This window comes from Linepithema humile, chromosome 4, assembly GCF_040581485.1.
Source record: "Linepithema humile isolate Giens D197 chromosome 4, Lhum_UNIL_v1.0, whole genome shotgun sequence".
In the NCBI taxonomy this organism is placed as follows: Eukaryota; Metazoa; Arthropoda; class Insecta; order Hymenoptera; family Formicidae; genus Linepithema; species Linepithema humile.
In genome coordinates this window covers 12,015,190-12,029,328 of record NC_090131.1, presented here as the reverse complement: position 1 = coordinate 12,029,328, position 14,139 = coordinate 12,015,190, and positions in this window count along the sequence as shown.

Sequence of the window (14,139 nt, the reverse complement as noted above, 5' to 3'; positions counted from 1 at the left end):
ATTGAAATGTTTCTGTTGAAATCTTAAAATAATTCTTTAAAACAAATATGATGGGGTATATATTAGGGATCATTAAATATGCGGCAACATTGTGATTATAAAATTTTATAAGTAGCTATAATAAAAATTAAGTATAATAAATATAATAAGTATATAAGTATAATAATAAAATTTTTATAAGTATCTATAATAATAAAAATACATATATGTTGTATTAATCTGTTAATATAAAAAAATTATTAATTAATTTAACGCAAATAAATTTCTTTATATTAACAGATTAATACAACATATATGTATTTTTATTATTATAGATACTTATAAAAATTTTATTATTATACTTATATACTTATTATATTTATTATACTTAATTTTTATTATAGATACTTATAAAATTTTATAATCACAATGTTGCCGTATATTTAATGATCTCTAATATATAACCCATCATATTTGTTTTAAAGAATTATTTTAAGATTTCAACAGAAACATTTCAATAATATTTTATTAGCAAATATTTGAAAACTGTTAACACTTTATAAATTTTATCATATAAATATATTCACATTTGCAATGTTGAAACATATATTACAATTTCATTATTTAAGTTTGTATTATAATATTATAAATTTGTGTATGATGCTTTTTATATTATCCTAAAATTGTACTTACATTCATGAATTTCAGTTACAATTTCTTGACAATTTTTGAGGTTTTCACAATTAAATATAAAAAATAAATTTCTTTATAGTATTTCTTTTGTAAATAATGCATATAAACAGTAAATATTATTTTAAAAATAATTTTTAAATATGTACTATTTTTTCTTTTATTTTACTACTTTACAAATAATGTTTTTTGTGTATATCCCCAAATTATATTTTATTTTCATTGATATTACAGTCTAAATACGAGTACAAAGCAATTTGTATTACAAATGCATCTGTTGCAGCGATATTTAACATTATAAACATTAAATATCTAGCGCTATAATTTGCAATATATGTAATTTATAGCGCCTTTCTAATTTACTTTTCAATTTTTATTACGCAATTTCCAGTGCTATCATTATTTTACAAAATAAAAGTATTTTTTCGATAAAAACTCAAAGCATTTCTATATTAAAGGAGCGAGAGAGAAAAAACTAAAGCGTGCGAGAGAGACAGCTACTGTTTGACGATGAGATCATCATTGCCCCTCTTGCCGCTCGCCCCGCACCGCATTAGCCCCTCTTGCCCCTCGTCCCTCTTTGCGCATGAGGTAAGGTTACCTCATGCAGAAGGTTCTCTCTATAGATCTTGGCGTATGGCAGCGTGAAATGTTTTTTCAAGCTTGCATTTACAGCTTTGTAAAAATAATATTATATTGATCTAAATAAAATCTCGTTACAATCAACATTTGAATTATTTGAATTATTAATATGAGTATAAATTATTAATAAGAGTTTATGGCAAAAAAAATAAGCTTTTATAATATTAAAGAACATTTTATATATATAATGTATATTATAGGTCTATATAGTTGGCCCCCCCCCCTAACGCAAATCGTAAAAACATTTATATATTCGGATTGTACATTGTTTGTACATGAATGTACTATGATTTTTATTGTTTGTACATTTTTCGTTAATTTAAAAAAAAATTACAAAGTTTTCGTAACTGTGCCAATGATAGTTAGCCCCCCCTATGTCGCAATTACGTCATGTAAACTATAACTTATGAATTTATCGTGCTTAATCGTTTGTATGTCGTTTGTACATTATTAATAATCGGTTAAATTTATAATTCCAACATTTGTTTTTGTTTAAAACGCAAGATAAGTAATTTTTATTTGAATATGGCGGGTACGGAGTACGGAGCGGGTGTGCATGCGTGTGCGTGCGTATGCGCGCCTGTGCGTGCGTGTGAGTGCTGCATGTATCGTGTAGGTGTGTATGCGAGTGAGTGGTGGGTGTGTACGCGCGTGTGTATATACACAACACAGCATATACCCACACATATGCACACATCCACTCACACACACAGCATCACATTAGACGGCATTATATCACGGCTATGTCATCACAGCATAGCAAAAGTTAAAAGTTAAAGACTTTTAAAATATCTCTAGACGAAAAACTATTAATTTTTAAGCTTTGTTTCCATTGAGACTTTCGATCAGCATCAATAAATGATACTGCAATTTCGGCAAATTTAATCACTTTTCATAATGTTTATGCGGGGTCCTTTTATAGAAATCTTTTAATTATGATTAAAAATTATTTGAATCAATTTTGAAAAGATAGATTTTCTCACAATGTTTTTAGTTCGTGCTTTACGAAACAAATAATTATCGCTAGCCAATCAAAATCTTTGTCGTTGCGACAAATGTAGACATCTCTCGTCAATGCTGCTCTATGTTTTTTTCACAATGTTTTGTTCATCTCCACTCTTTTAAGGTTCACAGTAGTCATATATGTAGTCATCTATGGCTTAGTTTACACCGATTGTTTAGTACGCGTACCAAATACTAAATCTGCTTCTCCGATAGGTATAAATCGTCTAGTGTAAAATCTACACCAATCAAAGAAGCTGATTTAGTATTTGGTACACGTACTAAACAATCGGTAAATATTCGCACATGATCCCCTTTTAATAAAATTAAGAATAAATTACATTGTCTTGTTGGCATTTGATTCTATTGATGTAAAATATTGTGATTTATCCATAACCGCTGTGGATAATATTTGTATTATAGAATCGAATGGACAAGTATTTCTTGCAAAATAGGGTTGTTCATCAATTAAAATCGGTTGATTGACGTTATAACCATTTTTTAAAAGCATTAATTTTTTAATATCTTTAATACGATTGTTACGATGACGAATATCTGGTTCAGATTTGTAATAGTAACTACATCTTTTCTTTACATTTTCTTTCTCTTCACTTAATTTTTGATCACTGATTTGATTATTAATATTATTATATACAATTTCTTCAATGTTAGGAGATTTTAAGAAATTTCGACAGTTTTTCTGATTTTCTATACTCGATAATATTGATGCTGATCGAAAGTCTCAATAGGAACAAAGCTTAAAAATTAATAGTTTTTTGTCTAGAGATATTTTAAAAGTCTTTAACTTTTAACTTTTGCTATGCTGTGATGACATAGCCGTGATATAATGCCGTCTAATGTGATGCTGTGTGTGTGAGTGGGTGTGTGCGTATGTGTGGGTATATGCTGTGTTGTTGTGTATACACACGCACGTACACACCCACCACTCACTCGCATACACACCTATACGATACATGCAGCACACACACGCACGCACATACACGCATATGCACGCACAGGCGCGCATACGCACGCACACGCATGCGCACCCGCTCCGTACTCCGTACCCGCCATATTCAAATAAAAATTATTTATCTTGCGTTTTAAACAAAAACAAATGTTGGAATTATAAATTTAACTGATTATTAATAATGTACAAACGACGTACAAACGATTAAGCACGATAAATTCATAAGTTATAGTTTACGTGATGTAATTGCGACATAGGGGGGGCTAACTATCATTGGCATAGTTACGAAAACTTTGTAATTTTTTTTTAAATTAACGAAAAATGTACAAACGATAAAAATCATAGTACATTCATGTACAAACAATGTACAATCCGAATATATAAATGTTTTTACGATTTGCGTTAGAGGGGGGGCCAACTATATAGACCTGTATATTATTAATTTACTAATTTTTATTTTATAAATTAACTAAAAAAATAGAATTTAAAAGATAACCTTTAAGTATTAGATTCATATTAATGTTATATGTCGTTTTATAAAGTATTTGTAAATGTGTCATAAAAGATGTGTTACGTCCTAACCTGGAGGGAAAGGAGCGGGTCAGGTATACGGACGGACGCAACAATAAAAGTATAAATTTGTGGTGTTTGCTCGCTGGTCGGTATGAGGAGAGGCGACCGCGCGAGCCGAACGATTTTCCTTGGCTGAGAACAGGTCAACGATCATAAAGATCGATATTACCCTGTTAGAGGCCTCAACCAATCGTTCGTGGTTCCCTTTTCTGGTCAAGAGAATTAACTCTTTTTACCAAGGGCGGAACCTCATGCAATTTTTCAAAAGGAGAGGTGTTTGAGAGAGAGAGAGGTGAGAGAGAGAGAGATGATTGTGAAAATTAGACTTATTACTTGGATGTCTTCGAAATGTGTTTAGATCTCCAATCCTAAAGTCCAGGTGTAGTCGGCCTTGAGGTGTACTTGATCCTCCTGGGGTCAGTTAGTGGTATCCGCACTGGGTCGATCGGAGATTGATTGCAGCTGAGGGGGATGAGAGTGAAGGGCCACGGCCGATGAGCGTTATATCCTTCGCGCCGGGAAAACTGATCGGAGGCGTTGCACAGATCCTCGTATTCGAAGTCAAAATAATTTCTTTGAACACCGATGTATTCTGAATTGTCTTCCGTAACCGGTCTCGTGTACTGGAGAAGTAATTGGCGCGCACGGTATTTTACTCCCCCACGTCGCGTCTTAGATTTGAGCATGAAGGATAATGTCGTCAATCTGAAAATTCCAGGCTAAAAGCGTGCGGTGGTCCGCACCACGATTAGCGGGGATACAGAAACCAAGTACAACGTGCGGTGGTCCGCACCGGAGCAAATAGTTCTGAGTGCTGATTCAGAGAGATAACTGGGTGGTTGGGTGTTAGGTAGGGTGTAGGTTGTACACGAGAAAAGAGATCGAATAGTTTTAACAGACACTTTACTGAATCTATTTTATTACAAACTCTTACAGTCAATTAAAAATGTTGCGAATTGTTTCTAAGTCCCAATATTCAAACTGTTCGGGAAATACTAAAAGCCTCTCTCTACTAACTGGCTGACTCTCTAACTAAAAACTGCTTAACTGCCGCTTTCACGGGTGGGTGTCTTCCTTTTATACTCGAAATTTTGGGTTCTGGAAGGAAGACATTCCTTCCGAGGGGTTGTTAATAAAAATAAGATAAAAAAGGTTGTTTGAAGATTAATAAATGGATTGCTCGAATGACATGTATATCGTTCCGTCGGCTTTTCTGTCGGCGAAAATTCAAAGTCTACTATCGCGGTCGCGTGTCTTATCTCGACAAATTTTCGATTGAAGGCCTAAAAGATTATTATGGTACATTCGGGATCTTAAATCATTAAAATAATATTTTTGGAACGTTTCTTTGAATTTTCCCGACTGATCGTGAGAAACTTGTGCAAGGGAAAGGTCCGTACAGGACGTAACAATGAAAATTCTTATGCGTCGCGATCAACATGCAGTTAACAGCGCAATTAGCCGAATAAGCTGACAATAAAACGTTTTTTCGTTTCTCGGAAATAAAGTCTCACGCATTTTTCGATTACTTTTGTCACTAAACTTTCCTACTGATTATGTTTAAGTTTTTTAATATTTTAATGTGAAATATTTTCACAATAATTCTATTTATTTTTTATCTATCTATCAATCTGTCTATTGCAAGATCTGTCTATCATTTATTTTGTTAAATAATTATAAATTATGGAAGTGGTCTTCCACACTACCTATGAGGTGCCACTAATAGCGCGTTCGGTTTTTTAACGTGGACCTTCGCCTGTAGCCCTATTATACCACATTTTATTATTAAATATTACTATTATATATACATCTATTATTTATAGATGTAGTCTGACATACATAATGCCAGACATAATGTTCTAATGCAAATGATATCATGCCTCTAACAGACATGATACTCTATACATTTATAAATATGGTCTGACATACATAATGCCAGACATAATGTTTTAATGCAAAAGATATCATGCCTCTAACAGGCATGATATCCTATACATTTATAAATATGGTCTGACATACATAATGCGAGACATAATGTTTTAATGCAAAAGATATCATGCCTCTAACAGGCATGATATCCTATACATTTATAGATGTGGTCTGACATACACAATGCCAGACATTATGTTCTAATACAAATAAATATATTATAAGAATATATATATTAGGACCTTGAATAAGTTCTCGCTGTTTTTTTTTGTTAAAAAAAAACATTAATTTAAAATATAAGGCTTACAATAACTTTACTCAAAGTATTGTCCATCATTAGAGACCACTTTCTCCCATCTTTCTGGCAGTAATTGAATCCCCCGTCGAAAAAACGATTCATCTTTTGACGCAATCCATGAATCGACCCATTTTTCGGTTTCTTCGAAAGAATGGAAGCGCTGCTCGCTCAAACCATGCGCCATCGACCGAAACAAGTGGTAATCCGAGGGGGCTATGTCCGGTGAATACGGCGGGTGAGGTAGAACTTCCCATTGAAGCGTTTCCAGGTAAGTTTTGACTGGTTTTGCCACATGTGGCCGAGCATTGTCATGTAACAAAATGACTTTGTCGTGTCTCTGCCCGTATAGTGGCCGCTTTTCTTTTAGAGCTCGACTCAAACGCATCATCTGAAGTCGATAGCGAGCTCCCGTGATAGTTTCATTAGGTTTCTTCGTCTTCAAACTTTGTCGGTGCTCCAGAACGTTCTTTATCTTCAAGGTCAAAGTCATTATTTTTAAAGCGCCTAAACCAGTCTCTGCATGTCGTATTCGACAGAGCATTGTCACCATATGTTTCAACAAGAATTCTGTGTGCTTCAGCTGCAGATTTCTTTTGAATAAAGCAGTGCAATAAAATTCCCCGCAAAAACACTTTATTTGGCACAAAAGTAGACATTTTCGCAATAGGTAATTAAACACGTGGTTGACACTGTGGTAAACTGTATCTACTAGAATTTGAGGTTACATATAGTACTACTTAGCTGATGCGTTTCCGTACGAAATTCCATGCACAGAGTGCCGCTACGCCATCTTTTAAGAAACAGCGAGAACTTATTCAAGGACCTAATATATATATATATATATATATATATATATATATATATATATAATATTATAATATATTATAAGAATATATTATTACATATCATTAGATGAGGAGGGACCAGCAATTTCATTAATTTCATTAATTTCATCATCTGTAGCATATAGTGTTAAATAATGTTTCTGTTTTTTAGGACATGCAAAATACAACTTGTCCGTTGACATTAGAGACAAATGCTTTTCAGTAATTTCAATGTTTGCAGCAGTTTCCCTTCTCACTTTTAATGCTGATTTTAACACGCAAGTAGCATTTACACTGACAGACGAAAGTTTATTTCTTTTTTTTGTTTTTAAATCTGGCAAGGAGGAAAAGATTCTTTCCGAATCAGCATTCGAATTTGGCAGTGATCTAACAGCATTCAAAAGAGACTTCAAATTGGGATATTGATGAATACGTTGGAAAATTTGTTTCCACATATCATCAAATTTTAATTTTGACAAATGATCTTTTTCTGCTTCTGTAAAAGACTTGATATAAAGTCAACCATTCTTTTCTTAAACTGTTGACATCAAACCCGCTAAAGGTTTGAGCGACAAAAAAAACATCATTAAAAGATGTTTCTCTGTTAATATCGTGTAAAGCTGTTTCTGGTTCGAAAACTTTTAATTTTGATAAAAATTTGTTATTTGTTGGTAATCTTTTACAAATTTCTTCGGCAGCAGTTACGTAAAATTGCAAGCAATTCTCTCGAGTTGTTGCAACTACCTCTGCGTGTCCTTCTAGAATCAATTCGTTCAGATATTTTTCACATTCAGCTCCTAAAATTACTTCGTTAACACAATTTTGATTTTTTTTATTGGAAAATTCAAAATTATTACATAATTTGTAGCTTAGAAGCTCTGGTTTCAAAAAATTTTTACAAATTATGATTAGGAACTGAAATGATTTCCGTTGCAATAACTGAATTCTTGTTTCTAAAGCTTGGAAAAAAGCATTAAAGGAATTAAAAAAATTTTAAATATGTTTTAAAAATAATAAATATGCTTTTACATCCGGATTTTGCATTACAGATAATAAATATTCTCCAGACTTTGTTTTTTCACTTATTACTATTTCTCTTAAAAAATGCTCAATAGTATCCCAAAATTCTAAAAGTCTTTCAATACTTGAATACCGAGAAAGCCATCGGGTGTCGGACAACTTTAGAATTTTGCGGTTTGTTTCTTGAAAACATTCACAAAATACGTCAAAAATAGCTGATCTCTTTGAACTACTGTTAATATAATTAGCTATTTTTTTACGAATTCCTCGCAATAGTCTGGAATCTTACTACATGCAGTATGTGCAACAAGTGCAGCGGAATGGCATGGGCATGAAAATGTTAATAAGTTTTTACAAATTTTCCCAAGCGTTGTTTTAAACGACGAATATTTGCCCGTCATGACGGGCGCATTGTTGCATGACAAGGCAACAATATTTAAAAATGGAATTTGCATTCTTCACATTTCACGTTTTAAAGCATCAAATAATTTTTCCGCACTGCTATTTCTTGCATCAATATCAATTAATTTGACTAATTGCGAGCAAACGTCTAATGTATCAGGATGGACATATCGAACAACAAACGTCATCCATTTTTGATATCAAACGTTTCATCAACAAAAATAGTAATTTTTGTATTTTGAATAATGTCAACCACACGATTTGTTTCAATCGGACATAACACGTTCGAAATAATATTTTTACATTTAGTCCGATCCATATTCATGCTTTGTAATACATTAGAATCTTTTCCTATTTGTTGAAAAAATTTCAGAATTTCTGTTGCAGTTTGATGCAAAATGTTTTTTTCGGCGATGAACGCAGCGTATCGAAATTCTGCTGCTTTCTTTCGCTCATCAAATGACAAAAATGTTTTGTCTGTCATATTGACATCTTCGTCTGTCATATTGACATTTTCGTCTTTTTTCTTTATTTCTGTTTTTTTTCTTAGCATTTTCTATATGTGCTACGGATTTTGCATGACAATAAATATTTGACACTTTAGCAGACCGATATATTTTACAAAAAGAACAAAAAAATAATTTTTTATTATATGCTTCGCGTAACCATAATTGAAATTCTTCAATTTCTAACCATTGTGGTTGAAATTTAGGTGTTTTACAAATTTTTTTTTCAGAACTTACATTATTTAATGAACCAGATGTGTCCTCTTTAATATTATTTTTGTGACACGTAGAATCCGCATGTTTTGAAATGCGCATATTGCAAGAATATTTTTTATTACATATCACACAATGATATAAACTAACATTTAATGGTACTTTTTGTACCCAAGATTTATATCGATTATCGTTAAGCCAAGCTTCTGAAAAGCTTCGCTTACATTTTTTCTCTAACAAATTGCACATTTCCATATTGAATAAAAGAAAGAAAAACAAAAAATCAAGTAAGAAAAAAAAGGAAGAGAAAAAATACGCAAATATATAGAAATATTTTCAAGACTTACAGTCAAGACAGCCTCAGCTTTTTCAAAAGAAAATAAACAAACGCATATAAAATATACCAATTAAAATATGCCGTGCTCCAGCAGACTACACCGCAGACGCGGCCTATACGCAGAAACAATCGAGAAACGCTAAAATGCTGCGTACAGTGATTTTGCGCAATGAAATCGCGTCCACGATCTTCAATTGTTACTTTTGCTACAACAGGTGCAATGGAAGACGCTTCATCCCGTAAGTAGTAAATATTATTGTAGATTGCATTTGTATTATTATATATATATGTAACGAAATACGATCAGTGGTGACCTTATTTCGTCGCCTTATGTTTATGTCGGTTAATGTAGCGACAGCGAAGTAGGCTGGGTCGAGTTAGAGAGGGGATATAATAGATAGAGAGAAATGTCAAGATAGTGTGCCGAGAGTGAGTAATTCAAAATTCCGGTAAAGCTAAAAACGGTAATCAACAGAGAAGAACGAAATATTAGCTGTAAATGTTGTTTCTCTCATTTGCAGGTAAATAAGTGTAAATAGTGTAAATAAGTTAGATATAAGGGCGAGTTGTATCAACAAATAAAGAAAATTCTTTCATTTGCAGAAACTCAGGCGCAGTTTTATTTCGTAATATAAAAAGGAGACATTATATATATATATATATATATATATATATATATATATATATATATATACATACAGGATGAGACATTCAAAACAGGCCACTTGAATAACTCTTTTATTTTTAATCATAAAAAAGTATTTCAGACAAAAGTTGCATGATTTCGAAGCGATCATTATATACTTAGTAGATGTATTTTTTTATAAGTGGAGGTGTTTCGAAGATTTGAAGGTCAACTTTGATTTTTTAATGGAAAAAGTCATAAGGGTAGGATGGACAAAAGTTGAATTGTTTACAACAGTACTTGGAATTACTTCAGCTTTTTAGCCGATTCTCGCGGCACACGCTTCTTTTCCTCTCCTTACCGCGCGCGCCGCAGCCGCTTGGGCCAGCGCCGCCGAGCGTTAGAAGCGGCGCTATCCGATTAATGTTAAAAAAATAAATTATTTTTTTACTTTTTTATAATATATATAGTATATCTAATAATATATATAGTATATATAGTATAATATATGTAAAATATGATAAAATATAGTATATAATATAATTAATTATATATACGACAGCTTTATGTACAAGAGTTTTATAGAAGAGTTTTATAGAAATAGTGTACAAGTTTTTTTATAGTTCTTTAGTCCCACTTGGTGCCATTTCCTGATATCATATTTTTTTGTAAGAAGTATATAGGATAGCTTTTTTTGAAAATTTTAATATATACGACAGGTTTTTTTGAAAGGTTTAATATATACGACAATTTTTTTGAAAAGTAAAACAATACTGTTTTGTTTTAGTTGTGACAAGAACGTGTACTTGGCGCCTTTTTTTACCTTTTTTTAAAAAAGGTAATTTTTTGATAGATATTATTTCTTTCTTTTTAATAATATATATACGACAGTTTTTTTTTATTTAATATATACAACAATTTTTTTGAAAGGTAAAACACTGTTTTGTTTTGATTATAATAAAATTGACTGGAAATTATAAATATTGTTGGAACTAATTTAGTATACATAGAACAGAAATATTAAACTTTGAGCTATTTAATTTTATTTATTTTAGACAAATCATACACTAAAGTCTCTAAACAATTGTCACATAAGGCATAGTGATAATTGGTATGATTGTATAAATTTTAATTTTATCATACTTTTTGTCAAAAAAAGCACATGATTCGAGACTTTAGTGTATGATTTGTCTAAAATAAATAAAATTAAATATCAAAGTTTAATATATTTCTGTTCTATGTATACTAAATTAGTTCTAACAATATTTATCATTTCCAGTCAATTTCATTCTGTTCTGTCTGTCCACTAACCAAAGAATACTGAGTGTTGTCAACATGTCTTGCTACACTTCTGCACTTCAAGATCGAAAAAAATTTTTTTCATAAAAAATACTATTATTTTGATATACACTATCTTTATTCGTCTCCACAACACGTTATATATACATTTTACGACCGATATTAATTATATCAATGTAATTAATATATCATCAAAGTTGCGAGCTGACAGGTCTGAGCGCCGCCATGTTAGAAATGTTAGAAAAGGAAAGACGTCTTTTAGATAGAAAAAGAAATGCTGACGACGCTGACCAATAAGATATGAGCGACATACATCCTAGCGAAATGATTTTTTAGATTTCTCGACTTTGAATGCATATATTTTATTTATATAAAGCACACAGAGCAAAAACAAGCAAACTTTCGTTATATATTTTAGGTATGCGCTTTCGATTGAGCCTATTGCCAACTCAATCGGCCCAGTCGTTATTGAGATCCGATAATCTCGGCTCATCTGAACTTTCCGTCTCGCGTAATAAAGAGACACGGTCGGTCTTGCGCTTGCGTTGCGCGCTGCGCGTGAACTTGGCGCGAGACACTACCGTGTCTCTTGATTATTAAAAATATTTTTTTCTTTAATAGCAATAGTATCTCATGGGTGAAGTGGAAATCTATTCAAATATTTCCACATAATAAATTTAAAAATGAAAAAAATATTTTTAATAAATTTCTTCAATTTTTAATAATCAAGGGAGAAGAACCCAACATTAATCGGATAGCACCGCTCTTAACGCTCGGCGCTGGCCCTAGCGGCTACGGCGCGCGCGGTAAGGAAAGGAAAGGCGTGTGCCGCGAGAATCGGCTAAAAAGCTGAAGTGATTCCGAGCACTGATTTACAAGATATTTTATACTTTAATTTGACGTAATGTTACATAAACTGAAATATCGATAATTATTCAATTTTTGGCCATCCTACCCTTATACTTTTTTATACCAAATATTGCAAGAAATCGATTTATTTTAAAAAATCAAGGTAGTTTCATTTAAAAAATCAAAATTGACTTTTAAATCTCCGAAACGCCTCTACTTATAAAAAAATACATATACTATGTAATGACCCCCTCGAAATCATGCAACTTTTGTCTGAAACACTTTTCTATTATTAAAAATAAAAGAATTATTCAGGTGGCCTGTTTTAGATGCCTCACGTTGTATATATTATACATTATATATATTATATATATTTATCTCTTTTCACAGAAAACGCTGTGCAAGATGCACAATTTCCGCATCTGCTGCAACAAATGCTGCAACAAATGCAGCAACAAATGCAGCAGCAACAACAAGCAGTGCAAAAATTGCACTTGTTCCAGCAGCAGCATCAACAACAGCAATAGCAACAGCATGAACAACAGCAGCAGCAGCAGCAGCAGCAGCAGCAGCAACAGCAGCAACAGCTACCGTAGCAACCGCTGCCAAAACACAGTATGTAATAAATTTTTAATTATTGCATTTTTAATATGTACAATTATATTATTTTATTAATTATTTATCATATATGTATATTTATTTTTTAGGAAAAAAAAGAAGAGAAGCCGGCCGTGCACGAGCTCGCTGGTACGCCCAGCGGGCTGCTCGCGGGGTCGCAGGCAACATGGTTGCCTCTGCAACCAGAGGAGCCCGTGGCGGGAGAGGAAGCCGTGGCGGAAGAGGTGGTCGTGGGGGAAGAGGAAGCTAGGGGGCCGAAAAGCCCTATATACAAAATATTTTTATAAACTACTAACATATAATATGTATATTTATTGTATAAACATAAATAGAAATAAAAAACTAATTTTAAAACATACTCATCAATATCTCGATTTGACGTCTCCTTTGAAAACCGCTGCCAAATTCGACTAATAGATGTGTATATGTACTCTCACACATACACGCACGCGCGCCTGTATGAGGCATGATATCATTTGCATTAGAACATTATGTCTGGCATTATGTATGTCAGACTACATCTATAAATAATAGACGTATATATAATAGTAGTATTTAATAATAAAATGTGGTATAATAGGGCTACAGGCGAAAGTCCACGTTAAAAAACCGAACGCGCTATTAGTGGCACCTCATAGGTAGTGTGGAAGACCACTTCCATAATTTATAATTAATTAACAAGATAAATGATAGACAGATCTTGCAATAGACAGATTGATAGATAGATTGAAAATAAATAAAATTATTGTGAAAATATTTCACATTAAAGTATTAAAAAACTTAAACATAATCAGTAGAAAAGTTTAGTGACGAAAGTAATCGAAAAATGCGTGAGACTTTATTTCCGAGAAACGAAAAAACGTTTTATTGTCAGCTTATTCGGTTAATTGCGCTGTTAACTGCATGTTGATCGCGACGCATGAAAATTTTCACCTTTTATGACACATTTACAAATACTTCATAAAACGACATATAACATTAATATGAACCTAATACTTAAAGATTATCTTTTAAATTTTATTTTTTTAGTTAATTTATAAAATAAAAATTAGTAAATTAATAATATTATTATATATATTATTATATATATATATATTAATAATATAATTATATATATTGTTAGAGCGGCAACGGGGAGTGAACAGACGTGACAAGATGAGAAATAAATAAAATGCACAGTTTTGACACATACAGTTTATAATTGCCACAAATAAAATAAACGTATTACAGTGTGACGAGACAACGTCGAGAGAGAAAGAGAGAGAGGTGGGATTAAAAATAACAAAAATGTAGTAACACGCGGATCGCGGAGAAAACACAAAAAGGCGCGATCTATAAATTAATAAGAAAATAATAGTATCAG